The sequence below is a fragment of the Lissotriton helveticus genome, chromosome 5_1 (genome assembly GCF_964261635.1).
Source record: "Lissotriton helveticus chromosome 5_1, aLisHel1.1, whole genome shotgun sequence".
Classification (NCBI taxonomy): domain Eukaryota; kingdom Metazoa; phylum Chordata; class Amphibia; order Caudata; family Salamandridae; genus Lissotriton; species Lissotriton helveticus.
In genome coordinates, this window is record NC_136065.1 from 1,650,752,160 (window position 1) to 1,650,777,471 (window position 25,312).

At 39.8% G+C, this 25,312-nt stretch overlaps 20 non-coding genes across 20 annotated transcripts; all 20 read left to right on the forward strand.

Annotated features, from left to right (window-relative positions):
• Positions 1–5,740: 5,740 nt before the first annotated feature.
• TRNAR-CCU (transfer RNA arginine (anticodon CCU)) lies at positions 5,741–5,813 on the forward strand. Its single transcript has one exon. It is a non-coding gene; the product is annotated as a tRNA-Arg (tRNA).
• Positions 5,814–6,459: 646 nt separating this feature from the next.
• On the forward strand, positions 6,460–6,532 carry TRNAR-UCG (transfer RNA arginine (anticodon UCG)). The gene has a single exon. It is a non-coding gene; the product is annotated as a tRNA-Arg (tRNA).
• A 1,521-nt stretch (positions 6,533–8,053) lies between these two features.
• Positions 8,054–8,126, forward strand: TRNAR-UCG (transfer RNA arginine (anticodon UCG)). Its single transcript has one exon. It is a non-coding gene; the product is annotated as a tRNA-Arg (tRNA).
• Positions 8,127–8,929: 803 nt separating this feature from the next.
• On the forward strand, positions 8,930–9,002 carry TRNAR-CCU (transfer RNA arginine (anticodon CCU)). Its single transcript has one exon. It is a non-coding gene; the product is annotated as a tRNA-Arg (tRNA).
• Positions 9,003–9,648: 646 nt separating this feature from the next.
• Positions 9,649–9,721, forward strand: TRNAR-UCG (transfer RNA arginine (anticodon UCG)). Its single transcript has one exon. It is a non-coding gene; the product is annotated as a tRNA-Arg (tRNA).
• A 1,522-nt stretch (positions 9,722–11,243) lies between these two features.
• TRNAR-UCG (transfer RNA arginine (anticodon UCG)) lies at positions 11,244–11,316 on the forward strand. Its single transcript has one exon. It is a non-coding gene; the product is annotated as a tRNA-Arg (tRNA).
• A 1,522-nt stretch (positions 11,317–12,838) lies between these two features.
• TRNAR-UCG (transfer RNA arginine (anticodon UCG)) lies at positions 12,839–12,911 on the forward strand. Its single transcript has one exon. It is a non-coding gene; the product is annotated as a tRNA-Arg (tRNA).
• An 803-nt stretch (positions 12,912–13,714) lies between these two features.
• Positions 13,715–13,787, forward strand: TRNAR-CCU (transfer RNA arginine (anticodon CCU)). Its single transcript has one exon. It is a non-coding gene; the product is annotated as a tRNA-Arg (tRNA).
• Positions 13,788–14,430: 643 nt separating this feature from the next.
• TRNAR-UCG (transfer RNA arginine (anticodon UCG)) lies at positions 14,431–14,503 on the forward strand. Its single transcript has one exon. It is a non-coding gene; the product is annotated as a tRNA-Arg (tRNA).
• An 803-nt stretch (positions 14,504–15,306) lies between these two features.
• On the forward strand, positions 15,307–15,379 carry TRNAR-CCU (transfer RNA arginine (anticodon CCU)). The gene has a single exon. It is a non-coding gene; the product is annotated as a tRNA-Arg (tRNA).
• A 645-nt stretch (positions 15,380–16,024) lies between these two features.
• Positions 16,025–16,097, forward strand: TRNAR-UCG (transfer RNA arginine (anticodon UCG)). The gene has a single exon. It is a non-coding gene; the product is annotated as a tRNA-Arg (tRNA).
• Positions 16,098–16,900: 803 nt separating this feature from the next.
• Positions 16,901–16,973, forward strand: TRNAR-CCU (transfer RNA arginine (anticodon CCU)). Its single transcript has one exon. It is a non-coding gene; the product is annotated as a tRNA-Arg (tRNA).
• A 645-nt stretch (positions 16,974–17,618) lies between these two features.
• On the forward strand, positions 17,619–17,691 carry TRNAR-UCG (transfer RNA arginine (anticodon UCG)). The gene has a single exon. It is a non-coding gene; the product is annotated as a tRNA-Arg (tRNA).
• An 803-nt stretch (positions 17,692–18,494) lies between these two features.
• On the forward strand, positions 18,495–18,567 carry TRNAR-CCU (transfer RNA arginine (anticodon CCU)). The gene has a single exon. It is a non-coding gene; the product is annotated as a tRNA-Arg (tRNA).
• A 646-nt stretch (positions 18,568–19,213) lies between these two features.
• On the forward strand, positions 19,214–19,286 carry TRNAQ-UUG (transfer RNA glutamine (anticodon UUG)). Its single transcript has one exon. It is a non-coding gene; the product is annotated as a tRNA-Gln (tRNA).
• Positions 19,287–20,807: 1,521 nt separating this feature from the next.
• TRNAR-UCG (transfer RNA arginine (anticodon UCG)) lies at positions 20,808–20,880 on the forward strand. The gene has a single exon. It is a non-coding gene; the product is annotated as a tRNA-Arg (tRNA).
• An 803-nt stretch (positions 20,881–21,683) lies between these two features.
• Positions 21,684–21,756, forward strand: TRNAR-CCU (transfer RNA arginine (anticodon CCU)). The gene has a single exon. It is a non-coding gene; the product is annotated as a tRNA-Arg (tRNA).
• Positions 21,757–22,402: 646 nt separating this feature from the next.
• On the forward strand, positions 22,403–22,475 carry TRNAQ-UUG (transfer RNA glutamine (anticodon UUG)). The gene has a single exon. It is a non-coding gene; the product is annotated as a tRNA-Gln (tRNA).
• Positions 22,476–23,996: 1,521 nt separating this feature from the next.
• Positions 23,997–24,069, forward strand: TRNAR-UCG (transfer RNA arginine (anticodon UCG)). Its single transcript has one exon. It is a non-coding gene; the product is annotated as a tRNA-Arg (tRNA).
• An 803-nt stretch (positions 24,070–24,872) lies between these two features.
• Positions 24,873–24,945, forward strand: TRNAR-CCU (transfer RNA arginine (anticodon CCU)). The gene has a single exon. It is a non-coding gene; the product is annotated as a tRNA-Arg (tRNA).
• Positions 24,946–25,312: the final 367 nt, after the last annotated feature.

Here is a 25,312-nt window from a genome sequence, read left to right on the forward strand (position 1 = left end):
AGGAGCTATAAATTCACACGAGCTCCTCAAGGTTTCACAGAAAGTCCTAGTATTTATAGTCAAGCACTTAAAAGACAGCTAGACAATATTCACATGCCAACTGACACTGCCCTGCTCCAGTATGTCGATGATCTATTGATCACAGCCCGTTCTGAACGTGACTGCGAGCATGCGTCACTTACAGTCCTGTATTTCCTAGCCGAGATGGGGCACAAGGTGTCCCCTTCCAAATTACAATTCTGTGTCCAGCAAGTGATCTACTTAGGCCACTTACTGTCCAAGTGGGGTAGGCAGTTGACACCAGATCGTATCCAGTTAATAGCGAGTCTTCCACAGCCCAAGACACAGAAGGAGGTACGAGCTTTTATTGGCCTCACTTCTTACTGCAGACAATGGATTCCTCAGTATGTATTTCTAGCTAAGCCACTGATACAGTTAACGACACAGGAGGCAGCCGTATCGACTGTCCTCCCTTGGACCCAAGAACATACGCTTAGTTTTAATGAGTTAAAGAAAGCCTTATGCCAAGCACCTGTTCTAGCTACACCGAACTACAGTAAGCCTTTTACACTTTTTGTCACAGAACGTGATGGTACTGCATTATCTGTTCTCACACAAGATCAAGCAGGACAATACAAGCCCTGTGCTTATTTTTCGAGCACATTAGATCCAGTAGCCCAGGCTTGCCTGCGTGCCTCAAGTCAGTTGCAGCCACAGCTCTAGCTATCAGACAAAGTGATTCCATAGTATTAGGACACTCCCTGACAGTACAAGTTCCACATTCCGTGGAAGTTCTTTTAAACCGAACACAGACTCAGCACTTGACAATTGCACGTTTAACAGGTTATGAACTGACATTGTTCCAGCCACACATAGAAATCAGACGCTGCAACATTCTAAATCCTGCTACACTGTTACCGTCAGTTACTTCAAATCCTGCCACACATAACTGTGTGGAAGTCATTAACACTATGACTAAGCCAAGACAAGACCTGACAGACATTGCATTACCTAATCCCGACCTCACACTTTATGTGGATGGTTCATGTATGAGAACAAGTACAGGAGAACTAGTAGCCGCGTATGCAGTGACTACTGAAACTGAAGTTATTGAAACACACCGTATTGACACCCTGTCTGCTCAAGCAGCAGAGCTAGTTGCTCTGACCCAAGCCTGCATACGTGCCAAGAACCTGAAAGTAAACATATATACAGATTCACGTTACGCATTCGGAGTTGTACACGACTTCGGAGTGCTCTGGCAGGAGAGAGGTTTCATGACTTCTCATGGAACCAAGATTCAGCATGGTCTCTGTTAGATGCAATACATTTACCGACAGCTATTGCTATCATGAAGTGCAAAGCACATACGAAAGTTACTGACATTATTTCCCAAGGTAATGATCTAGCAGATCGAACAGCCAAGCTTACAGCTCAGACACCAGACATTCCAGTTAACAAGACACAGACATCCACTCCAGAACAGACTACTTGTATGACAGTTAAGGACCCTACACAAGATGTCATAGACATACAGTTACATGCTACTCCCGAAGAAATCAAGAAATGGTCTGAACAAGGAGGGGTCCAGACAGATCAGGGATGGGTGACGAAGGGAAAAGCCACATGGTTTCTCCCCGACTCTATGGTTCAAGTCATTATTAATACCGCACATAGTCCAGCACATCTAGGAGAAAAAGCTATGTTAGACAGTATCCAGAACCTTTGGTTCAACAAGCACTTACGAGCTGCAGCCAAGCAGAAAGTCCGTACCTGTATGATATGTTGCCAGTTCAATCCAGGTAAAAGTGTCCCGGTGGAACAAGGTGGATTTCAACCCCCTGACCACCCTTTTGAAGTCCTCCAGATGGATTACATTCAGATGGAGCGATGTCGAGGTTTCAAGTATGTCCTCGTAGTTGTATGCGCTTTGTCCAGGTGGACAGAAGCATATCCAGTCCCAGATTACACCGCCGCGACCACTGCCAAGCAGTTAGTTCGTGAATTCTTTCCCCGTTATGGACTCCCTAGGGTCGTGTATTCTGATAACGGCCAGCCATTCTCATCCGAGCTAATGAAACATGTTTCCCTTCTGTTAGGGTACCAGTGGAAGTTCCATTGTGTGCGCCATCCTGAAGCAGCCGGTCTCGTAGAGAGACATAATCAAACTCTGAAAGTCCGTATTGCTAAGACATGTAAAGAGAAAGGTGTAGACTGGCTAGTTGCCCTGCCAGTTGCTTTATTCTTCATGAGGATGGTTGCACATTCCAGATCAGGTCTGTCCCCTTACGAGGTCGTATTCGGCCGCCCCCCAAATATGTGGGGTACACCTAGGCCCCGCAGTATTATAGATGTTTCCAGTAATATGTTGACAGATTACCTAGCTTCCTTGATGTCTGCCCTACACTCTTGTCGTTCACAGGTTGCCGCCGCATTTCCAGACAATACTGAAGTGAAACCGCACGAGGTCATTCCAGGCAGCCTCGTGTTGGTCCGGAACTTTGATCGTTCAAGTCCGCTAGAGCCTCGCTGGAAGGAGCCGCGACTTGTTCTCCTGACCACCCGCACGGCCGTGAAGTTGGAGGGCCGCAAGGGATGGGTCCATCTGTCCCACATCAAGAAATTCCATGGACTTCGTAAAAAGACATTCGAAAAGGACTGTTCCATTTCTAAAGACTGCCTGAAACCAGAACTTAAATCTGAATTAAAAGTTCCTCTGTTAGAGAAAACTCCGCAGCAGGAGTATAAAGCAAAGTTGAGGTCTAGTAAAATAAGTCAGCCAGTTTAATTGTCTAAGTCCCTCTCGGGTGAAACGGTTAGACAGGTTTCTGACATGTATGAGATAGACCCCCATAGTGAGAGAGTTAGTCAAAACTCTATCAGATGTATCGTTTTTCTAAGTTTCTTATTGTTTCTAAGTTTGATGGTTACCTGCACAAGTTATGCATTGCATTTATGTTTTCCAAGTTCACATGTAAATATGTTTTCTAATGCTACAGTAGAGCACACATTTAGTGATCTGCCTCCTCACGAGCTATCCTATCGTCTTGCTATGCGTAATAATACATTCATCCGAATGTTACACTATTCACACCAGACCAGCAATGCCACTAATTGTTGGGTGTGTGGTCGACTCCCCCCTTTCCAGACACCGAAGGGAGTTCTGCCACTCTTTCCTTATCCGTTTTCACATAATGGTTCGTGTGGAGCATGGTCCACGTTAACGTCATCCTCCAATGATATGTCCCTTCTGAACAGAACATGTTTTCCAGACAAGCAAGGTCTCTCCCATAGAATAGGGTTAGATCTAGAAAATGAAGTTTATAATTTAGGTAATTATTCTTCGAATGTTATGGTCCTGAATGTTCAGTCTGATACTACTCCAGACTTACCTGCTATTTCAGTACTACCAGTCAAAGGCGAATTATGTGTCAGAAAGAATGGTTCCGCACATGTAGGACATAGTGATTGTATTACTACTGTCGAGTATAGTGCCAGTAGGAAATCTATTTTCAAAGCCTCACGTCATTCTTATTTTGTTTGTGGTTAGACCGCATATATTCGTCTGCCCCTCGATTGGGATGGAACATGTTACATTGCCTTCCTACTGCCACCAGTTTTTCTAGCCCCATCTGATTATCACAGAAACACACATCTAGTACACGTCAGACATAGAAGGGAGATCGAGTCCCCAATTGTCGATCAAACTGAAACTGCTCTAGAACAATATCAAGACTTCAATAAAGGTTTCTTCTTCTTTATAGGCCCTGTCCAGAATAGTAAGTTAATACGTAGGTTAACCAGAACCCTCGAAGCAGTAGTGAATGAAACTACTTCTGCTTTAGGTAACTTAACTGAAGAGCAATCTGCTATGAGATTTGTCGTGCTCCAAAATCGTCTCGTTCTTGACGTCATACTGGCCGATAGAGGAGGAGCATGTAGAGTCATCGGATCTAGTTGCTGCATTTTCATTCCTAATAACGCGCCGTCTGTTTATTCAGCTATAACCAGACTTCATAAAATTGCCCATCAGTTACACCAGAATCCAGGCACCTGGACATGGTCCAGTTGGCTCTGGAGTATTATATCTGCCTGGGGATGGAAGGTATTGTCATTCCTAGGTATTGCAGTAATGATCATATTCAGTTGCTGCCTCTGTATACAATGTGGCCCTGCGATTTGCGGCATTTGTGCTACCTCTTGTATTCCTAGTCCTAAATCCCGCTCCAAGACAATTCGAGACGAGCAAATGATGCTATATGAAATGATAGATGGTATCATGAATATAGATGTTTCCTGATGGAAACGTAGGGCACAAGGAGGGAATGTGGAAAAGTAAATTTTGCCATGTTATATGTGCCTACGTGTTCCCCATCTTATGTTATATGTGCATGATCGATATGCATGTATTCCCCTCTGATCGATTAAAGACGCAATTACAGTTGTATCCATCTCTAGTATGCCAGTTTCCAGTCTTTGTGAATACAACGAATATTAGGCCTATGTAAAGCTACGTTGCCACGTTTTACAGTGTGCACGTTAATTCATTGAATTATCCCCGTTTCTAGGCCTCAAAAGGGCCCGGACTCAGATTCAGCTCCTGTCTCCTGAAACCTCTCCGAGGAGCGATACATCCCCCACCTGTATCCCTGACCCTTCACTTACTTCATGCCTCGCAGTGCCCGGCCCGGCCTGGCTCTGCCTCCCAGTCTGCCAAGAGTATGTTATGTTTCTAGTTATCAGTCCAGCCCTCCTTCTCTGCATTCCTAAGCTACTGAATCACATCAATAGTTTCCGTCATGGTCTAGCCTTTATGTCTCCATGTAAGAGAAATACTGTATTAATATTCATAGAATACTCCTCGCACACGCACTACATATAGAATTATGTATGCACCAGTCTTAGTGTCTGTTAGCCTTTGCCCTGATAACTTTTGGATTCTATCAACATGTACTATAAACACCAGATACTAGATATGCCTAGGTACATGTCGCTCTGACCCTCCAGACTTTAGTCTCCTCTTCTAGGGCAGAAGTCATAGCCCCCAGTTCTCCCTGGTAACACGTCATTGCCAGTTTGCGCGCACCACTAGGTTAGAGGTCCCAGCTGCTCAGGTAGCCCCCTCCATGTTTCCGCCCCTTTTTATGACATATTCTGTTACGTTTACATCACATGTCTATGTATACGCCCTGTACACACCTCTTGTTACACCCACTTTATGCCTTATCTTTCGCGACTGCAACAAACCACGCCTACTGCTACGCCTACTGTATTGAATGTAATGTATTTTGTTTAACTATATATATTGTACACTGTTATTAAAAGCCAGCCTTATTCCTGCCCCCGGCAGCTGCCATCCTATTCCCATGCAGGCTGTCCTGTTCCTGTCCTTTTATGATTAATTAAAGCCTGTATACTCAAGCTACCTCGTATCTTGACTCTTATTTATTGAGCTAACCGTTTATTGATTATAGTCAAAAATAGATCAGGTAATTAATTATTTATTTACTACAGAAGAAGTGTTGATTCGAAAATGGTTCTCCTCCAATTTCTCTGCACTTGCTACAAATGCAGAGTCTCCATTATAGCACAGAACAGAGTGTTAAAGTCGGGGATGGAAGAGGATGAAAATGGGAAGTTTACTTATGGAGAGAACTGAGAAATATCCTGTGTGCAGACACCAGTGTTGGACGATTGAATACATTTAAATAATGCCTCTAGATCACTGGCATTTATCTGTGCCTCAGTGGCCTAATGGATAAGGCACTGGCCTCCTAAGCCAGGGATTGTGGGTTCGAGTTCCATCTGAGGTGCAAACCAAAGTTCACTCTTACTTTTCCAGAAAAATAAGTATATTTATTACATGCTTCCTCTCAGATGTTTATGAGGTATTAGGAACTTTGAAATGGTACCATTTTACTTCTGTACTCTTCAGAGTCATGTTGATGTTCTGAAACTACAAAGTCAATTTTTAAACACCTATCTTTGTCAGATGCATTTTTGACCCGGCAGAAGATATTCCTTTGGAAAAAATGATTTGAATTGGATTGGTGTAACTGTTGTTCCTAGAGGTGGTGAAAGGCTTTCAGGCACTTGAATAGGCCAAGTCAGGATTCATGAAACGTATACAACCTTTGAGTGTGTGTAAATTGGAATATCCAGGAAGGAGCAGTTTGTACTACTTTCAAAACAGTTTCTCTCCAATTCTGGAAACATCCAGAGCTATATAAAGCATACTCTGAGCTTTAATCTCATGAAGAAAGAGGTTTAAATGCAAAAAAGAAAACAATAGCTTATCGTACTGGTGACATTCTCATTATATAAATTCCAAAAAAGTGATTTAATTGAAAGGAGCTGAAAAAACCCCACAATGGTTTGTAAACCTAAATAACTATAAATAATATATTTTCCATCCTTGCATACCACCTACAGTATATAAATAAATGCAGCAGGACACCTGACCGCGTGGCCTAATGGATAAGGCGTCTGACTTCGAATCAGAAGATTGAGGGTTCGAGTCCCTTTGTGGTCGGTTTTTGCCAATGGTCACACAATTCAGGTTTCCATTCAGAATGGAAGCAGGCTCTTCCAATACTCTCATAGCCATCATGTTCTCATTCCTAATTAATAATAAAGTGGAGTACATACTGCACAGTCATTTAGATTGCATCTTCAGTCTAAAATCTAGTGCATTTAAGTGGCATTAAAAAGTGCTTCTATGTACACGCACTGAATATGTACTAGGTTTGCAGACTTTTGACTTCACAGAATGGGTTTTTAGCTTAAGTGTGTGTAGATGAACTGCAAGGTGTGTAAGTATGTGTTCATGGAGTGCTTCAAGTGTAAAATCTGTATGATTTGTGCAGTTAAAGTGCTAATTTTGCCTACGAGAAAGAAAAGTACTACAGAAGAATTATAAAGGATTGGCACATTGGCTGCCTTTGCTGATGACACAGTTGGCTAATTTGTAAAGCACTGGTCTATTAAGTTGCAGAGTGTGGTTGAACTTGGTTAGTAGACTTGGTGCCTGTTTCTATGTCCTGCTGAAGACAAGGACGGCTTGATACCACTGTCAAAGCCCAGTTTAATGAGAAAAGCATCCATGGAAGAAGAAGTGTTGATTCGAAAATGGTACTCCTCCAATTTCTCTGCACTTGCTACAAATGCAGAGTCTCCATTATAGCACAGAACAGAGTGTTAAAGTCGGGGATGGAAGAGGATGAAAATGGGAAGTTTACTTATGGAGAGAACTGAGAAATATCCTGTGTGCAGACACCAGTGTTGGACGATTGAATACATTTAAATAATGCCTCCAGATCGCTGGCATTTATCTGTGCATCAGTGGCCTAATGGATAAGGCACTGGCCTCTTAAGCCAGGGATTCTGGGTTCGAGTCCCATCCGAGGTGCAAACCAATGTTCACTCTTACTTTTCCAGAAAAATAAGTATATTTATTACATGCTTCCTCTCAGATGTTTATGAGGTATTAGGAACTTTGAAATGGTACCATTTTACTTCTGTACTCTTCAGAGTCATGTTGATGTTCTGAAACTACAAAGTCGATTTTTAAACACCTATCTTTGTCAGATGCATTTTTGACCCGGCAGAAGATATTCCTTTGGAAAAAATTATTTGAATTGGATTGGTGTAACTGTTGTTTCTAGAGGTGGTGAAAGGCTTTCAGGCACTTGAATAGGGCAAGTCAGGATTCATGAAACGTATACAACCTTTGAGTGTGTGTAAATTGGAATATCCAGGAAGGAGCAGTTTGTACTACTTTCAAAACAGTTTCTCTCCACTTCTGGAAACATCCGGAGCTATATAAAGCATACTCTGAGCTTTAATCTCATGAAGAAAGAGGTTTAAATGCAAAAAAGAAACAATAGCTTATCGTACTGGTGACATTCTCATTATATAAATTCCAAAAAAGTGATTTAATTGAAAGGAGCTGAAAAAACCCCACAATGGTTTGTAAACCTAAATAACTATAAATAATATATTTTCCATCCTTGCATACCACCTACAGTATATAAATAAACGCAGCAGAACACATGACCAGGTGGCCTAATGGATAAGGCGTCTGACTTCGAATCAGAAGATTGAGGGTTCGAGTCCCTTCGTGGTTGGTTTTTGCCAATGGTCACACAATTCAGGTTTCCATTTAGAATGGAAGCAGGCTCTTCCAATACTCTCATAGCCATCATGTTCTCATTCCTAATTAATAATAAAGTGGAGTACATACTGCACAGTCATTTAGATTGCATCTACAGTCGAAAATCTAGTGCATTTAAGTGGCATTAAAAAGTGCTTCTATGTACACGCACTGAATATGTACTAGGTTTGCAGAATTTTGACTTGACAGAATGGGTTTTTAGCTTAAGTGTGTGTAGATGAACTGCAAGGTGTGTAAGTATGTGTTCATGGGGTGCTTCAAGTGTAAAATCTGTATGATTTGTGCAGTTAAAGTGCTAATTTTGCCTACGAGAAAGAAAAGTACTACAGAAGAATTATAAAGGATTGGCACATTGGCTGCCTTTGCTGATGACACAGTTGGCTAATTTGTAAAGCACGGGTGTATTAAGTTGCAGAGTGTGGTTGAACTTGGTTAGTAGACTTGGTGCCTGTTTCTGTGTCCTGCTGAAGACAAGGACGGCTTGATACCACTGTCAAAGCCCAGTTTAATGAGAAAAGCATCCATGGAAGAAGAAGTGTTGATTCGAAAATGGTACTCCTCCAATTTCTCTTCACTTGCTACAAATGCAGAGTCTCCATTATAGCACAGAACAGAGTGTTAAAGTCGGGGATGGAAGAGGATGAAAATGGGAAGTTTAGTTATGGAGAGAACTGAGAAATATCCTGTGTGCAGACACCAGTGTTGGACGATTGAATACATTTAAATAATGCCTCTAGATCACTGGCATTTATCGGTGCCTCAGTGGCCTAATGGATAAGGCACTGGCCTCCTAAGCCAGGGATTGTGGGTTCGAGTCCCATCTGTGGTGCAAACCAAAGTTCACTCTTTCTTTTCCAGAAAAATAAGTATATTTATTGCATGCTTCCTCTCAGATGTTTATGAGGTATTAGGAACTTTGAAATGGTACCATTTCACTTCTGTACTCTTCAGAGTCATGTTGATGTTCTGAAACTACAAAGTCAATTTTTAAACACCTATCTTTGTCAGATGCATTTTTGACCCGGCAGAAGATATTCCTTTGGAAAAAATGATTTGAATTGGATTGGTATAACTGTTGTTTCTAGAGGTGGTGAAAGGCTTTCAGGCACTTGAATAGGGCAAGTCAGGATTCATGAAACGTATACAACCTTTGAGTGTGTGTAAATTGGAATATCCAGGAAGGAGCAGTTTGTACTACTTTCAAAACAGTTTCTCTCCACTTCTGGAAACATCCAGAGCTATATAAAGCATACTCTGAGCTTTAATCTCATGAAGAAAGAGGTTTAAATGCAAAAAAGAAAACAATAGCTTATCGTACTGGTGACATTCTCATTATATAAATTCCAAAAAAGTGATTTAATTGAAAGGAGCTGAAAAAACCCCACAATGGTTTGTAAACCTAAATAACTATAAATAATATATTTTCCATCCTTGCATACCAACTACAGTATATAAATAAACGCAGCAGGACACATGACCGCGTGGCCTAATGGATAAGGCATCTGACTTCGAATCAGAAGATTGAGGGTTCGAGTCCCTTCGTGGTCGGTTTTTGCCAATGGTCACACAATTCAGGTTTCCATTCAGAATGGAAGCAGGCTCTTCCAATACTCTCATAGCCTTCATGTTCTCATTCCTAATTAATAATAAAGTGGAGTACATACTGCACAGTCATTTAGATTGCATCTTCAGTCTAAAATCTAGTGATTTAAGTGGCATTAAAAAGTGCTTCTATGTACACGCACTGAATATGTACTAGGTTTGCAGACTTTTGACTTCACAGAATGGGTTTTTAGCTTAAGTGTGTGTAGATGAACTGCAAGGTGTGTAAGTATGTGTTCATGGAGTGCTTCAAGTGTAAAATCTGTATGATTTGTGCAGTTAAAGTGCTAATTTTTCCTACGAGAAAGAAAAGTACTACAGAAGAATTATAAAGGATTGGCACATTGGCTGCCTTTGCTGATGACACAGTTGGCTAATTTGTAAAGCACTGGTCTATTAAGTTGCAGAGTGTGGTTGAACTTGGTTAGTAGACTTGGTGCCTGTTTCTGTGTCCTGCTGAAGACAAGGACTGCTTGATACCACTGTCAAAGCCCAGTTTAATGAGAAAAGCATCCATGGAAAAAGAAGTGTTGATTCGAAAAGGGTACTCCTCCAATTTCTCTGCACTTGCTACAAATGCAGAGTCTCCATTATAGCACAGAACAGAGTGTTAAAGTCGGGGATGGAAGAGGATGAAAATGGGAAGTTTACTTATGGAGAGAACTGAGAAATATCCTGTGTGCAGACACCAGTGTTGGACGATTGAATACATTTAAATAATGCCTCTAGATTGCTGCCATTTATCTGTGCCTCAGTGGCCTGATGGATAAGGCACTGGCCTCCTAAGCCAGGGATTGTGGGTTCGAGTTCCATCTGAGGTGCAAACTAAAGTTCACTCTTACTTTTCCAGGAAAAATAAGTATATTTATTACATGCTTCCTCTCAGATGTTTATGAGGTATTAGGAACTTTGACATGGTACCATTTTACTTCTGTACTCTTCAGAGTCATGTTGATGTTCTGAAACTACAAAGTCAATTTTTAAACACCTATCTTTGTCAGATGCATTTTTGACCCGGCAGAAGATATTCCTTTGGAAAAAATGATTTGAATTGGATTGGTGTAACTGTTGTTTCTAGAGGTGGTGAAAGGCTTTCAGGCACTTGAATAGGGCAAGTCAGGATTCATGAAACGTATACAACCTTTGAGTGTGTGTAAATTGGAATATCCAGGAAGGAGCAGTTTGTACTACTTTCAAAACAGTTTCTCTCCACTTCTGGAAACATCCAGAGCTATATAAAGCATACTCTGAGCTTTAATCTCATGAAGAAAGAGGTTTAAATGCAAAAAAGAAAACAATAGCTTATCGTACTGGTGACATTCTCATTATATAGATTCCAAAAAAGTGATTTAATTGAAAGGAGCTGAAAAAACCCCACAATGGTTTGTAAACCTAAATAACTATAAATAATATATTTTCCATCCTTACATACCACCTACAGTATATAAATAAACGCAGCAGGACACATGACCGCGTGGCCTAATGGATAAGGCGTCTGACTTCGAATCAGAAGATTGAGGGTTTGAGTCCCTTCGTGGTCGGTTTTTGCCAATGGTCACACAATTCAGGTTTCCATTCAGAATGGAAGCAGGCTCTTCCAATACTATCATAGCCATCATGTTCTCATTCCTAATTAATAATAAAGTGGAGTACATACTGCACAGTCATTTAGATTGCATCTTCAGTCTAAAATCTAGTGCATTTAAGTGGCATTAAAAAGTGCTTCTATGTACACGCACTGAATATGTACTAGGTTTGCAGAATTTTGACTTCACAGAATGGGTTTTTAGCTTAAGTGTGTGTAGATGAACTGCAAGGTGTGTAAGTATGTGTTCATGGAGTGCTTCACGTGTAAAATCTGTATGATGTGTGCAGTTAAAGTGCTAATTTTGCCTACGAGAAAGAAAAGTACTACAGAAGAATTATAAAGGATTGGCACATTGGCTGCCTTTGCTGATGACACAGTTGGCTAATTTGTAAAGCACTGGTCTATTAAGTTGCAGAGTGTGGTTGAACTTGGTTAGTAGACTTGGTGCCTGTTTCTGTGTCCTGCTGAAGACAAGGACTGCTTGATACCACTGTCAAAGCCCAGTTTAATGAGAAAAGCATCCATGGAAGAAGAAGTGTTGATTCGAAAATGGTACTCCTCCAATTTCTCTGCACTTGCTACAAATGCAGAGTCTCCATTATAGCACAGAACAGAGTGTTAAAGTCGGGGATGGAAGAGGATGAAAATGGGAAGTTTACTTATGGAGAGAACTGAGAAATATCCTGTGTGCAGACACCAGTGTTGGACGATTGAATACATTTAAATAATGCCTCTAGATTGCTGCCATTTATCTGTGCCTCAGTGGCCTGATGGATAAGGCACTGGCCTCCTAAGCGAGGGATTGTGGGTTCGAGTTCCATCTGAGGTGCAAACTAAAGTTCACTCTTACTTTTCCAGAAAAATAAGTATACTTATTACATGCTTCCTCTCAGATGTTTATGAGGTATTAGGAACTTTGAAATGGTACCATTTTACTTCTGTACTCTTCAGAGTCATGTTGATGTTCTGAAATTACAAAGTCAATTTTTAAACACCTATCTTTGTCAGATGCAATTTTGACCCGGCAGAAGATATTCCTTTGGAAAAAATGATTTGAATTGGATTGGTGTAACTGTTGTTTCTAGAGGTGGTGAAAGGCTTTCAGGCACTTGAATAGGGCAAGTCAGGATTCATGAAACGTATACAACCTTTGAGTGTGTGTAAATTGGAATATCCAGGAAGGAGCAGTTTGTACTACTTTCAAAACAGTTTCTCTCCACTTCTGGAAACATCCAGAGCTATATAAAGCATACTCTGAGCTTTAATCTCATGAAGAAAGAGGTTTAAATGCAAAAAAGAAAACAATAGCTTATCGTACTGGTGACATTCTCATTATATAAATTCCAAAAAAGTGATTTAATTGAAAGGAGCTGAAAAAACCCCACAATGGTTTGTAAACCTAAATAACTATAAATAATATATTTTCCATCCTTACATACCACCTACAGTATATAAATAAACGCAGCAGGACACATGACCGCGTGGCCTAATGGATAAGGCGTCTGACTTCGAATCAGAAGATTGAGGGTTTGAGTCCCTTCGTGGTCGGTTTTTGCCAATGGTCACACAATTCAGGTTTCCATTCAGAATGGAAGCAGGCTCTTCCAATACTCTCATAGCCATCATGTTCTCATTCCTAATTAATAATAAAGTGGAGTACATACTGCACAGTCATTTAGATTGCATCTTCAGTCTAAAATCTAGTGCATTTAAGTGGCATTAAAAAGGGCTTCTATGTACACGCACTGAATATGTACTAGGTTTGCAGAATTTTGACTTCACAGAATGGGTTTTTAGCTTAAGTGTGTGTAGATGAACTGCAAGGTGTGTAAGTATGTGTTCATGGAGTGCTTCACGTGTAAAATCTGTATGATGTGTGCAGTTAAAGTGCTAATTTTGCCTACGAGAAAGAAAAGTACTACAGAAGAATTATAAAGGATTGGCACATTGGCTGCCTTTGCTGATGACACAGTTGGCTAATTTGTAAAGCACTGGTCTATTAAGTTGCAGAGTGTGGTTGAACTTGGTTAGTAGACTTGGTGCCTGTTTCTGTGTCCTGCTGAAGACAAGGACTGCTTGATACCACTGTCAAAGCCCAGTTTAATGAGAAAAGCATCCATGGAAGAAGAAGTGTTGATTCGAAAATGGTACTCCTCCAATTTCTCTGCACTTGCTACAAATGCAGAGTCTCCATTATAGCACAGAACAGAGTGTTAAAGTCGGGGATGGAAGAGGATGAAAATGGGAAGTTTACTTATGGAGAGAACTGAGAAATATCCTGTGTGCAGACACCAGTGTTGGACGATTGAATACATTTAAATAATGCCTCTAGATTGCTGCCATTTATCTGTGCCTCAGTGGCCTAATGGATAAGGCACTGGCCTCCTAAGCCAGGGCTTGTGGGTTCAAGTCCCATCTGAGGTGCAAACCAAAGATCACTCTTACTTTTCCAGAAAAATAAGTATATTTATTACATGCTTCCTCTCAGATGTTTATGAGGTATTAGGACTTTGAAATGGTACCATTTTATTCTGTACTCTTCAGAGTCATGTTGATGTTCTGAAACTACAAAGTCGATTTTTAAACACCTATCTTTGTCAGATGCATTTTTGACCCGGCAGAAGATATTCCTTTGGAAAAAATGATTTGAATTGGATTGGTGTAACTGTTGTTCCTAGAGGTGGTGAAAGGCTTTCAGGCACTTGAATAGGGCAAGTCAGGATTCATGAAACGTATACAACCTTTGAGTGTGTGTAAATTGGAATATCCAGGAAGGAGCAGTTTGTACTACTTTCAAAACAGTTTCTCTCCACTTCTGGAAACATCCAGAGCTATATAAAGCATACTCTGAGCTTTAATCTCATGAAGAAAGAGGTTTCAATGAAAAAAGGAAACAATAGCTTATCGTACTGGTGACATTCTCATTATATAAATTCCAAAAAAGTGATTTAATTGAAAGGAGCTGAAAAACCCCCACAATGGTTTGTAAACCTAAATAACTATAAATAATATATTTTCCATCCTTGCATACCACCTACAGTATATAAATAAACGCAGCAGGACACATGACCGCGTGGCCTAATGGATAAGGTGTCTGACTTCGAATCAGAAGATTGAGGGTTCGAGTCCCTTCGTGGTCGGTTTTTGCCAATGGTCACACAATTCAGGTTTACATTCAGAATGGAAGCAGGCTCTTCCAATACTCTCATAGCCATCATGTTCTCATTCCTAATTAATAATAAAGTGGAGTACATACTGCACAGTCATTTAGATTGCATCTACAGTCTAAAATCTAGTGCATTTAAGTGGCATTAAAAAGTGCTTCTATGTACACGCACTGAATATGTACTAGGTTTGCAGAATTTTGACTTCACAGAATGGGTTTTTAGCTTAAGTGTGTGTAGATGAACTGCAAGGTGTGTAAGTATGTGTTCATGGAGTGCTTCAAGTATAAAATCTGTATGATTTGTGCAGTTAAAGTGCTAATTTTGCCTACGAGAAAGAAAAGTACTACAGAAGAATTATAAAGGATTGGCACATTGGCTGCCTTTGCTGATGACACAGTTGGCTAATTTGTAAAGCACTGGTCTATTAAGTTGCAGAGTGTGGTTGAACTTGGTTAGTAGACTTGGTGCCTGTTTCTGTGTCCTGCTGAAGACAAGGACGGCTTGATACCACTGTCAAAGCCCAGTTTAATGAGAAAAGCATCCATGGAAGAAGAAGTGTTGATTCGAAAATGGTACTCCTCCAATTTCTCTGCACTTGCTACAAATGCAGAGTCTCCATTATAGCACAGAACAGAGTGTTAAAGTCGGGGATGGAAGAGGATGAAAATGGGAAGTTTACTTATGGAGAGAACTGAGAAATATCCTGTGTACAGACACCAGTGTTGGACGATTGAATACATTTAAATAATGCCTCTATATTGCTGGCATTTATCTGTGCCTCAGTGGCCTAATGGATAAGGCACTGGCCTCCTAAGCCAGGGATTGTGGGTTCGAGTCCCATCTGAGGTGCAAACCAAAGTTCACCCTTACTTTTCCAAAAAAATAAGTATATTTATTACATGCTTCCTCTCAGATGATTATGAGGTATTAGGAACTTTGAAATGGTACCATTTTATTTCTGTACTCTTCAGAGTCATGTTGATGTTCTGAAACTACAAAGTCGATTTTTAAACACCTATCTTTGTCAGATGCATTTTTGACCCGGCAGAAGATATTCCTTTGGAAAAAATGATTTGAATTGGATTGGTGTAACTGTTGTTCCTAGAGGTGGTGAAAGGCGTTCAGGCACTTGAATAGGGCAAGTCAGGATTCATGAAACGTATACAACCTTTGAGTGTGTGTAAATTGGAATATCCAGGAAGGAGCAGTTTGTACTACTTTCAAAACAGTTTCTCTCCACTTCTGGAAACATCCAGAGCTGTATAAAGCATACTCTGAGCTTTAATCTCATGAAGAAAGAGGTTTAAATGAAAAAAGGAAACAATAGCTTATCGTACTGGTGACATTCTCATTATATAAATTCCAAAAAAGTGATTTAATTGAAAGGAGCTGAAAAACCCCCACAATGGTTTGTAAACCTAAATAACTATAAATAATTTATTTTCCATCCTTGCATACCACCTACAGTATATAAATAAATGCAGCAGGACACATGACCGCGTGACCTAATGGATAAGGTGTCTGACTTCGAATCAGAAGATTGAGGGTTCAAGTCCCTTCATGGTCGGTTTTTGCCAATGGTCACACAATTCAGGTTTCCATTCAGAATGGAAGCAGGCTCTTCCAATACTCTCATAGCCATCATGTTCTCATTCCTAATTAATAATAAAGTGGAGTACATACTGCACAGTCATTTAGATTGCATCTACAGTCTAAAATCTAGTGCATTTAAGTGGCATTAAAAAGTGCTTCTATGTACACGCACTGAATATGTACTAGGTTTGCAGAATTTTGACTTCACAGAATGGGTTTTTAGCTTAAGTGTGTGTAGATGAACTGCAAGGTGTGTAAGTATGTGTTCATGGGGTGCTTCAAGTGTAAAATCTGTATGATTTGTGAAGTTAAAGTGCTAATTTTGCCTACGACAAAGAAAAGTACTACAGAAGAATTATAAAGGATTGGCACATTGGCTGCCTTTGCTGATGACACAGTTGGCTAATTTGTAAAGCACTGGTCTATTAAGTTGCAGAGCGTGGTTGAACTTGGTTAGTAGATTTGGTGCCTGTTTCTGTGTCCTGCTGAAGACAAGGACGGCTTGATACCACTGTCAAAGCCCAGTTTAATGAGAAAAGCATCCATGGAAGAAGAAGTGTTGATTCGAAAATGGTACTCCTCCAATTTCTCTGCACTTGCTACAAATGCAGAGTCTCCATTATAGCACAGAACAGAGTGTTAAAGTCGGGGATGGAAGAGGATGAAAATGGGAAGTTTACTTATGGAGAGAACTGAGAAATATCCTGTGTGCAGACACCAGTGTGGGACGATTGAATACATTTAAATAATGCCTCTAGATTGCTGCCTTTTATCTGTGCCTCAGTGGCCTAATGGATAAGGCACTGGCCTCCTAAGCCAGGGATTGTGGGTTCGAGTTCCATCTGAGGTGCAAACTAAAGTTCACTCTTACTTTTCCAGAAAAATAAGTATATTTATTACATGCTTCCTCTCAGATGTTTATGAGGTATTAGGAACTTTGAAATGGTACCATTTTACTTCTGTACTCTTCAGAGTCATGTTGATGTTCTGAAACTACAAAGTCAATTTTTAAACACCTATCTTTGTCAGATGCATTTTTGACCCGGCAGAAGATATTCCTTTGGAAAAAATGATTTGAATTGGATTGGTGTAACTGTTGTTTCTAGAGGTGGTGAAAGGCTTTCAGGCACTTGAATAGGGCAAGTCAGGATTCATGAAACGTATACAACCTTTGAGTGTGTGTAAATTGGAATATCCAGAAAGGAGCAGTTTGTACTACTTTCAAAACAGTTTCTCTCCACTTCTGGAAACATCCAGAGCTATATAAAGCATACTCTGAGCTTTAATCTCATGAAGAAAGAGGTTTAAATGAAAAAAGGAAACAATAGCTTATCGTACTGGTGACATTCTCATTATATAAATTCCAAAAAAGTGATTTAATTGAAAGGAGCTGAAAAACCCCCACAATGGTTTGTAAACCTAAATAACTATAAATAATATATTTTCCATCCTTGCATACCACCTACAGTATATAAATAAACGCAGCAGGACACATGACCGCGTGGCCTAATGGATAAGGCGTCTGACTTCGAATCAGAAGATTGAGGGTTCGAGTCCCTTCGTGGTCGGTTTTTGCCAATGGTCACACAATTCAGGTTTACATTCAGAATGGAAGCAGGCTCTTCCAATACTCTCATAGCCATCATGTTCTCATTCCTAATTAATAATAAAGTGGAGTACATACTGCACAGTCATTTAGATTGCATCTACAGTCTAAAATCTAGTGCATTTAAGTGGCATTAAAAAGTGCTTCTATGTACACGCACTGAATATGTACTAGGTTTGCAGAATTTTGACTTCACAGAATGGGTTTTTAGCTTAAGTGTGTGTAGATGAACTGCAAGGTGTGTAAGTATGTGTTCATGGGGTGCTTCAAGTGTAAAATCTGTATGATTTCTGAAGTTAAAGTGCTAATTTTGCCTACGAGAAAGAAAAGTACTACAGAAGAATTATAAAGGATTGGCACATTGGCTGCCTTTGCTGATGACACAGTTGGCTAATTTGTAAAGCACTGGTCTATTAAGTTGCAGAGTGTGGTTGAACTTGGTTAGTAGACTTGGTGCCTGTTTCTGTGTCCTGCTGAAGACAAGGACAGCTTGATACCACTGTCAAAGCCCAGTTTAATGAGAAAAGCATCCATGGAAGAAGAAGTGTTGATTCGAAAATGTTACTCCTCCAATTTCTCTGCACTTGCTACAAATGCAGAGTCTCCATTATAGCACAGAACAGAGTGTTAAAGTCGGGGATGGAAGAGGATGAAAATGGGAAGTTTACTTATGGAGAGAACTGAGAAATATCCTGTGTGCAGACACCAGTGTTGGACGATTGAATACATTTAAATAATGCCTCTAGATCGCTAGTATTTATCAGTGCCTCAGTGGCCTAATGGATAAGGCACTGGCCTCCTAAGCCAGGGATTGTGGGTTCGAGTCCCATCTGAGGTGCAAACCAAAGTTCACTCTTACTTTTCCAGAAAAATAAGTATATTTATTACATGCTTCCTCTCAGATGTTTATGAGGTATTAGGAACTTTGAAATGGTACCATTTTACTTCTGTACTCTTCAGAGTCATGTTGATGTTCTGAAACTACAAAGTCAATTTTTAAACACCTATCTTTGTCAGATGCATTTTTGACACGGCAGAAGATATTCCTTTGGAAAAAATGATTTGAATTGGATTGGTGTAACTGTTGTTCCTAGAGGTGGTGAAAGGCTTTCAGGCACTTGAATAGGGCAAGTCAGGATTCATGAAACGTATACAACCTTTGAGTGTGTGTAAATTGAAATATCCAGGAAGGAGCAGTTTGTACTACTTTCAAAACAGTTTCTCTCCACTTCTGGAAACATCCAGAGCTATATAAAGCATACTCTGAGCTTTAATCTCATGAAGAAAGAGGTTTAAATGCAAAAAAGAAAACAATAGCTTATCGTACTGGTGACATTCTCATTATATAAATTCCAAAAAAGTGATTTAATTGAAAGGAGCTGAAAAAACCCCACAATGGTTTGTAAACTTAAATAACTATAAATAATTTATTTTCCATCCTTGCATACCACCTACAGTATATAAATAAATGCAGCAGGACACATGACCGCGTGGCCTAATGGATAAGGTGTCTGACTTTGAATCAGAAGATTGAGGGTTCAAGTCCCTTCGTGGTCGGTTTTTGCCAATGGTCACACAATTCAGGTTTCCATTCAGAATGGAAGCAGGCTCTTCCGATACTCTCATAGCCATCATGTTCTCATTCCTAATTAATAATAAAGTGGAGTACATACTGCACAGTCATTTAGATTGCATCTACAGTCTAAAATCTAGTGCATTTAAGTGGCATTAAAAAGTGCTTCTATGTACACGCACTGAATATGTACTAGGTTTGCAGAATTTTGACTTCACAGAATGGGTTTTTAGCTTAAGTGTGTGTAGATGAACTGCAAGGTGTGTAAGTATGTGTTCATGGGGTGCTTCAAGTGTAAAATCTGTATGATTTGTGAAGTTAAAGTGCTAATTTTGCCTACGACAAAGAAAAGTACTACAGAAGAATTATAAAGGATTGGCACATTGGCTGCCTTTGCTGATGACACAGTTGGCTAATTTGTAAAGCACTGGTCTATTAAGTTGCAGAGCGTGGTTGAACTTGGTTAGTAGATTTGGTGCCTGTTTCTGTGTCCTGCTGAAGACAAGGACGGCTTGATACCACTGTCAAAGCCCAGTTTAATGAGAAAAGCATCCATGGAAGAAGAAGTGTTGATTCGAAAATGGTACTCCTCCAATTTCTCTGCACTTGCTACAAATGCAGAGTCTCCATTATAGCACAGAACAGAGTGTTAAAGTCGGGGATGGAAGAGGATGAAAATGGGAAGTTTACTTATGGAGAGAACTGAGAAATATCCTGTGTGCAGACACCAGTGTTGGACGATTGAATACATTTAAATAATGCCTCTAGATTGCTACCATTTATCTGTGCCTCAGTGGCCTAATTGATAAGGCACTGGCCTCCTAAGCCAGGAATTGTGGGTTCGAGTTCCATCTGAGGTGCAAACTAAATTTCACTCTTACTTTTCCAGAAAAATAAGTATATTTATTACATGCTTCCTCTCAGATGTTTATGAGGTATTAGGAACTTTGAAATGGTACCATTTTACTTCTGTACTCTTCAGAGTCATGTTGATGTTCTGAAACTACAAAGTCAATTTTTAAACACCTATCTTTGTCAGATGCATTTTTGACCCGGCAGAAGATATTCCTTTGGAAAAAATGATTTGAATTGGATTGGTGTAACTGTTGTTTCTAGAGGTGGTGAAAGGCTTTCAGGCACTTGAATAGGGCAAGTCAGGATTCATGAAACGTATACAACCTTTGAGTGTGTGTAAATTGGAATATCCAGGAAGGAGCAGTTTGTACTACTTTCAAAACAGTTTCTCTCCACTTCTGGAAACATCCAGAGCTATATAAAGCATACTCTGAGCTTTAATCTCATGAAGAAAGAGGTTTAAATGAAAAAAGGAAACAATAGCTTATCGTACTGGTGACATTCTCATTATATAAATTCCAAAAAAGGGATTTAATTGAAAGGAGCTGAAAAACCCCCACAATGGTTTGTAAACCTAAATAACTATAAATAATATATTTTCCATCCTTGCATACCACCTACAGTATATAAATAAACGCAGCAGGTCACATGACCGCGTGGCCTAATGGATAAGGCGTCTGACTTCGAATCAGAAGATTGAGGGTTCGAGTCCCTTCGTGGTCGTTTTTTGCCAATGGTCACACAATTCAGGTTTACATTCAGAATGGAAGCAGGCTCTTCCAATACTCTCATAGCCATCATGTTCTCATTCCTAATTAATAATAAAGTGGAGTACATACTGCACAGTCATTTAGATTGCATCTACAGTCTAAAATCTAGTGCATTTAAGTGGCATTAAAAAGTGCTTCTATGTACACGCACTGAATATGTACTAGGTTTGCAGAATTTTGACTTCACAGAATGGGTTTTTAGCTTAAGTGTGTGTAGATGAACTGCAAGGTGTGTAAGTATGTGTTCATGGGGTGCTTCAAGTGTAAAATCTGTATGATTTCTGAAGTTAAAGTGCTAATTTTGCCTACGAGAAAGAAAAGTACTACAGAAGAATTATAAAGGATTGGCACATTGGCTGCCTTTGCTGATGACACAGTTGGCTAATTTGTAAAGCACTGGTCTATTAAGTTGCAGAGTGTGGTTGAACTTGGTTAGTAGACTTGGTGCCTGTTTCTGTGTCCTGCTGAAGACAAGGACAGCTTGATACCACTGTCAAAGCCCAGTTTAATGAGAAAAGCATCCATGGAAGAAGAAGTGTTGATTCGAAAATGGTACTCCTCCAATTTCTCTGCACTTGCTACAAATGCAGAGTCTCCATTATAGCACAGAACAGAGTGTTAAAGTCAGGGATGGAAGAGGATGAAAATGGGAAGTTTACTTATGGAGAGAACTGAGAAATATCCTGTGTGCAGACACCAGTGTTGGACGATTGAATACATTTAAATAATGCCTCTAGATCCCTGGTATTTATCTGTGCCTCAGTGGCCTAATGGATAAGGCACTGGCCTCCTAAGCCAGGGATTGTGGGTTTGAGTCCCATCTGAGGTGCAAACTAAAGTTCACTATTACTTTTCCAGAAAAATAAGTATATTTATTACATGCTTCCTCTCAGATGTTTATGAGGTATTAGGAACTTTGAAATGGTACCATTTTACTTCTGTACTCTTCAGAGTCATGTTGATGTTCTGAAACTACAAAGTCAATTTTTAAACACCTATCTTTGTCAGATGCATTTTTGACACGGCAGAAGATATTCCTTTGGAAAAAATGATTTGAATTGGATTGGTGTAACTGTTGTTCCTAGAGGTGGTGAAAGGCTTTCAGGCACTTGAATAGGGCAAGTCAGGATTCATGAAACGTATACAACCTTTGAGTGTGTGTAAATTGAAATATCCAGGAAGGAGCAGTTTGTACTACTTTCAAAACAGTTTCTCTCCACTTCTGGAAACATCCAGAGCTATATAAAGCATACTCTGAGCTTTAATCTCATGAAGAAAGAGGTTTAAATGCAAAAAAGAAAACAATAGCTTATCGTACTGGTGACATTCTCATTATATAAATTCCAAAAAAGTGATTTAATTGAAAGGAGCTGAAAAAACCCCACAATGGTTTGTAAACTTAAATAACTATAAATAATTTATTTTCCATCCTTGCATACCACCTACAGTATATAAATAAATGCAGCAGGACACATGACCGCGTGGCCTAATGGATAAGGTGTCTGACTTTGAATCAGAAGATTGAGGGTTCAAGTCCCTTCGTGGTCGGTTTTTGCCAATGGTCACACAATTCAGGTTTCCATTCAGAATGGAAGCAGGCTCTTCCGATACTCTCATAGCCATCATGTTCTCATTCCTAATTAATAATAAAGTGGAGTACATACTGCACAGTCATTTAGATTGCATCTACAGTCTAAAATCTAGTGCATTTAAGTGGCATTAAAAAGTGCTTCTATGTACACGCACTGAATATGTACTAGGTTTGCAGAATTTTGACTTCACAGAATGGGTTTTTAGCTTAAGTGTGTGTAGATGAACTGCAAGGTGTGTAAGTATGTGTTCATGGGGTGCTTCAAGTGTAAAATCTGTATGATTTGTGAAGTTAAAGTGCTAATTTTGCCTACGACAAAGAAAAGTACTACAGAAGAATTATAAAGGATTGGCACATTGGCTGCCTTTGCTGATGACACAGTTGGCTAATTTGTAAAGCACTGGTCTATTAAGTTGCAGAGCGTGGTTGAACTTGGTTAGTAGATTTGGTGCCTGTTTCTGTGTCCTGCTGAAGACAAGGACGGCTTGATACCACTGTCAAAGCCCAGTTTAATGAGAAAAGCATCCATGGAAGAAGAAGTGTTGATTCGAAAATGGTACTCCTCCAATTTCTCTGCACTTGCTACAAATGCAGAGTCTCCATTATAGCACAGAACAGAGTGTTAAAGTCGGGGATGGAAGAGGATGAAAATGGGAAGTTTACTTATGGAGAGAACTGAGAAATATCCTGTGTGCAGACACCAGTGTTGGACGATTGAATACATTTAAATAATGCCTCTAGATTGCTACCATTTATCTGTGCCTCAGTGGCCTAATTGATAAGGCACTGGCCTCCTAAGCCAGGAATTGTGGGTTCGAGTTCCATCTGAGGTGCAAACTAAATTTCACTCTTACTTTTCCAGAAAAATAAGTATATTTATTACATGCTTCCTCTCAGATGTTTATGAGGTATTAGGAACTTTGAAATGGTACCATTTTACTTCTGTACTCTTCAGAGTCATGTTGATGTTCTGAAACTACAAAGTCAATTTTTAAACACCTATCTTTGTCAGATGCATTTTTGACCCGGCAGAAGATATTCCTTTGGAAAAAATGATTTGAATTGGATTGGTGTAACTGTTGTTTCTAGAGGTGGTGAAAGGCTTTCAGGCACTTGAATAGGGCAAGTCAGGATTCATGAAACGTATACAACCTTTGAGTGTGTGTAAATTGGAATATCCAGGAAGGAGCAGTTTGTACTACTTTCAAAACAGTTTCTCTCCACTTCTGGAAACATCCAGAGCTATATAAAGCATACTCTGAGCTTTAATCTCATGAAGAAAGAGGTTTAAATGAAAAAAGGAAACAATAGCTTATCGTACTGGTGACATTCTCATTATATAAATTCCAAAAAAGGGATTTAATTGAAAGGAGCTGAAAAACCCCCACAATGGTTTGTAAACCTAAATAACTATAAATAATATATTTTCCATCCTTGCATACCACCTACAGTATATAAATAAACGCAGCAGGTCACATGACCGCGTGGCCTAATGGATAAGGCGTCTGACTTCGAATCAGAAGATTGAGGGTTCGAGTCCCTTCGTGGTCGTTTTTTGCCAATGGTCACACAATTCAGGTTTACATTCAGAATGGAAGCAGGCTCTTCCAATACTCTCATAGCCATCATGTTCTCATTCCTAATTAATAATAAAGTGGAGTACATACTGCACAGTCATTTAGATTGCATCTACAGTCTAAAATCTAGTGCATTTAAGTGGCATTAAAAAGTGCTTCTATGTACACGCACTGAATATGTACTAGGTTTGCAGAATTTTGACTTCACAGAATGGGTTTTTAGCTTAAGTGTGTGTAGATGAACTGCAAGGTGTGTAAGTATGTGTTCATGGGGTGCTTCAAGTGTAAAATCTGTATGATTTCTGAAGTTAAAGTGCTAATTTTGCCTACGAGAAAGAAAAGTACTACAGAAGAATTATAAAGGATTGGCACATTGGCTGCCTTTGCTGATGACACAGTTGGCTAATTTGTAAAGCACTGGTCTATTAAGTTGCAGAGTGTGGTTGAACTTGGTTAGTAGACTTGGTGCCTGTTTCTGTGTCCTGCTGAAGACAAGGACAGCTTGATACCACTGTCAAAGCCCAGTTTAATGAGAAAAGCATCCATGGAAGAAGAAGTGTTGATTCGAAAATGGTACTCCTCCAATTTCTCTGCACTTGCTACAAATGCAGAGTCTCCATTATAGCACAGAACAGAGTGTTAAAGTCGGGGATGGAAGAGGATGAAAATGGGAAGTTTACTTATGGAGAGAACTGAGAAATATCCTGTGTGCAGACACCAGTGTTGGACGATTGAATACATTTAAATAATGCCTCTAGATCCCTGGTATTTATCTGTGCCTCAGTGGCCTAATGGATAAGGCACTGGCCTCCTAAGCCAGGGATTGTGGGTTTGAGTCCCATCTGAGGTGCAAACCAAAGTTCACTATTACTTTTCCAGAAAAATAAGTATATTTATTACATGCTTCCTCTCAGATGTTTATGAGGTATTAGGAACTTTGAAATGGTACCATTTTACTTCTGTACTCTTCAGAGTCATGTTGATGTTCTGAAACTACAAAGTCAATTTTTAAACACCTATCTTTGTCAGATGCATTTTTGACACGGCAGAAGATATTCCTTTGGAAAAAATGATTTGAATTGGATTGGTGTAACTGTTGTTCCTAGAGGTGGTGAAAGGCTTTCAGGCACTTGAATAGGGCAAGTCAGGATTCATGAAACGTATACAACCTTTGAGTGTGTGTAAATTGGAATATCCAGGAAGGAGCAGTTTGTACT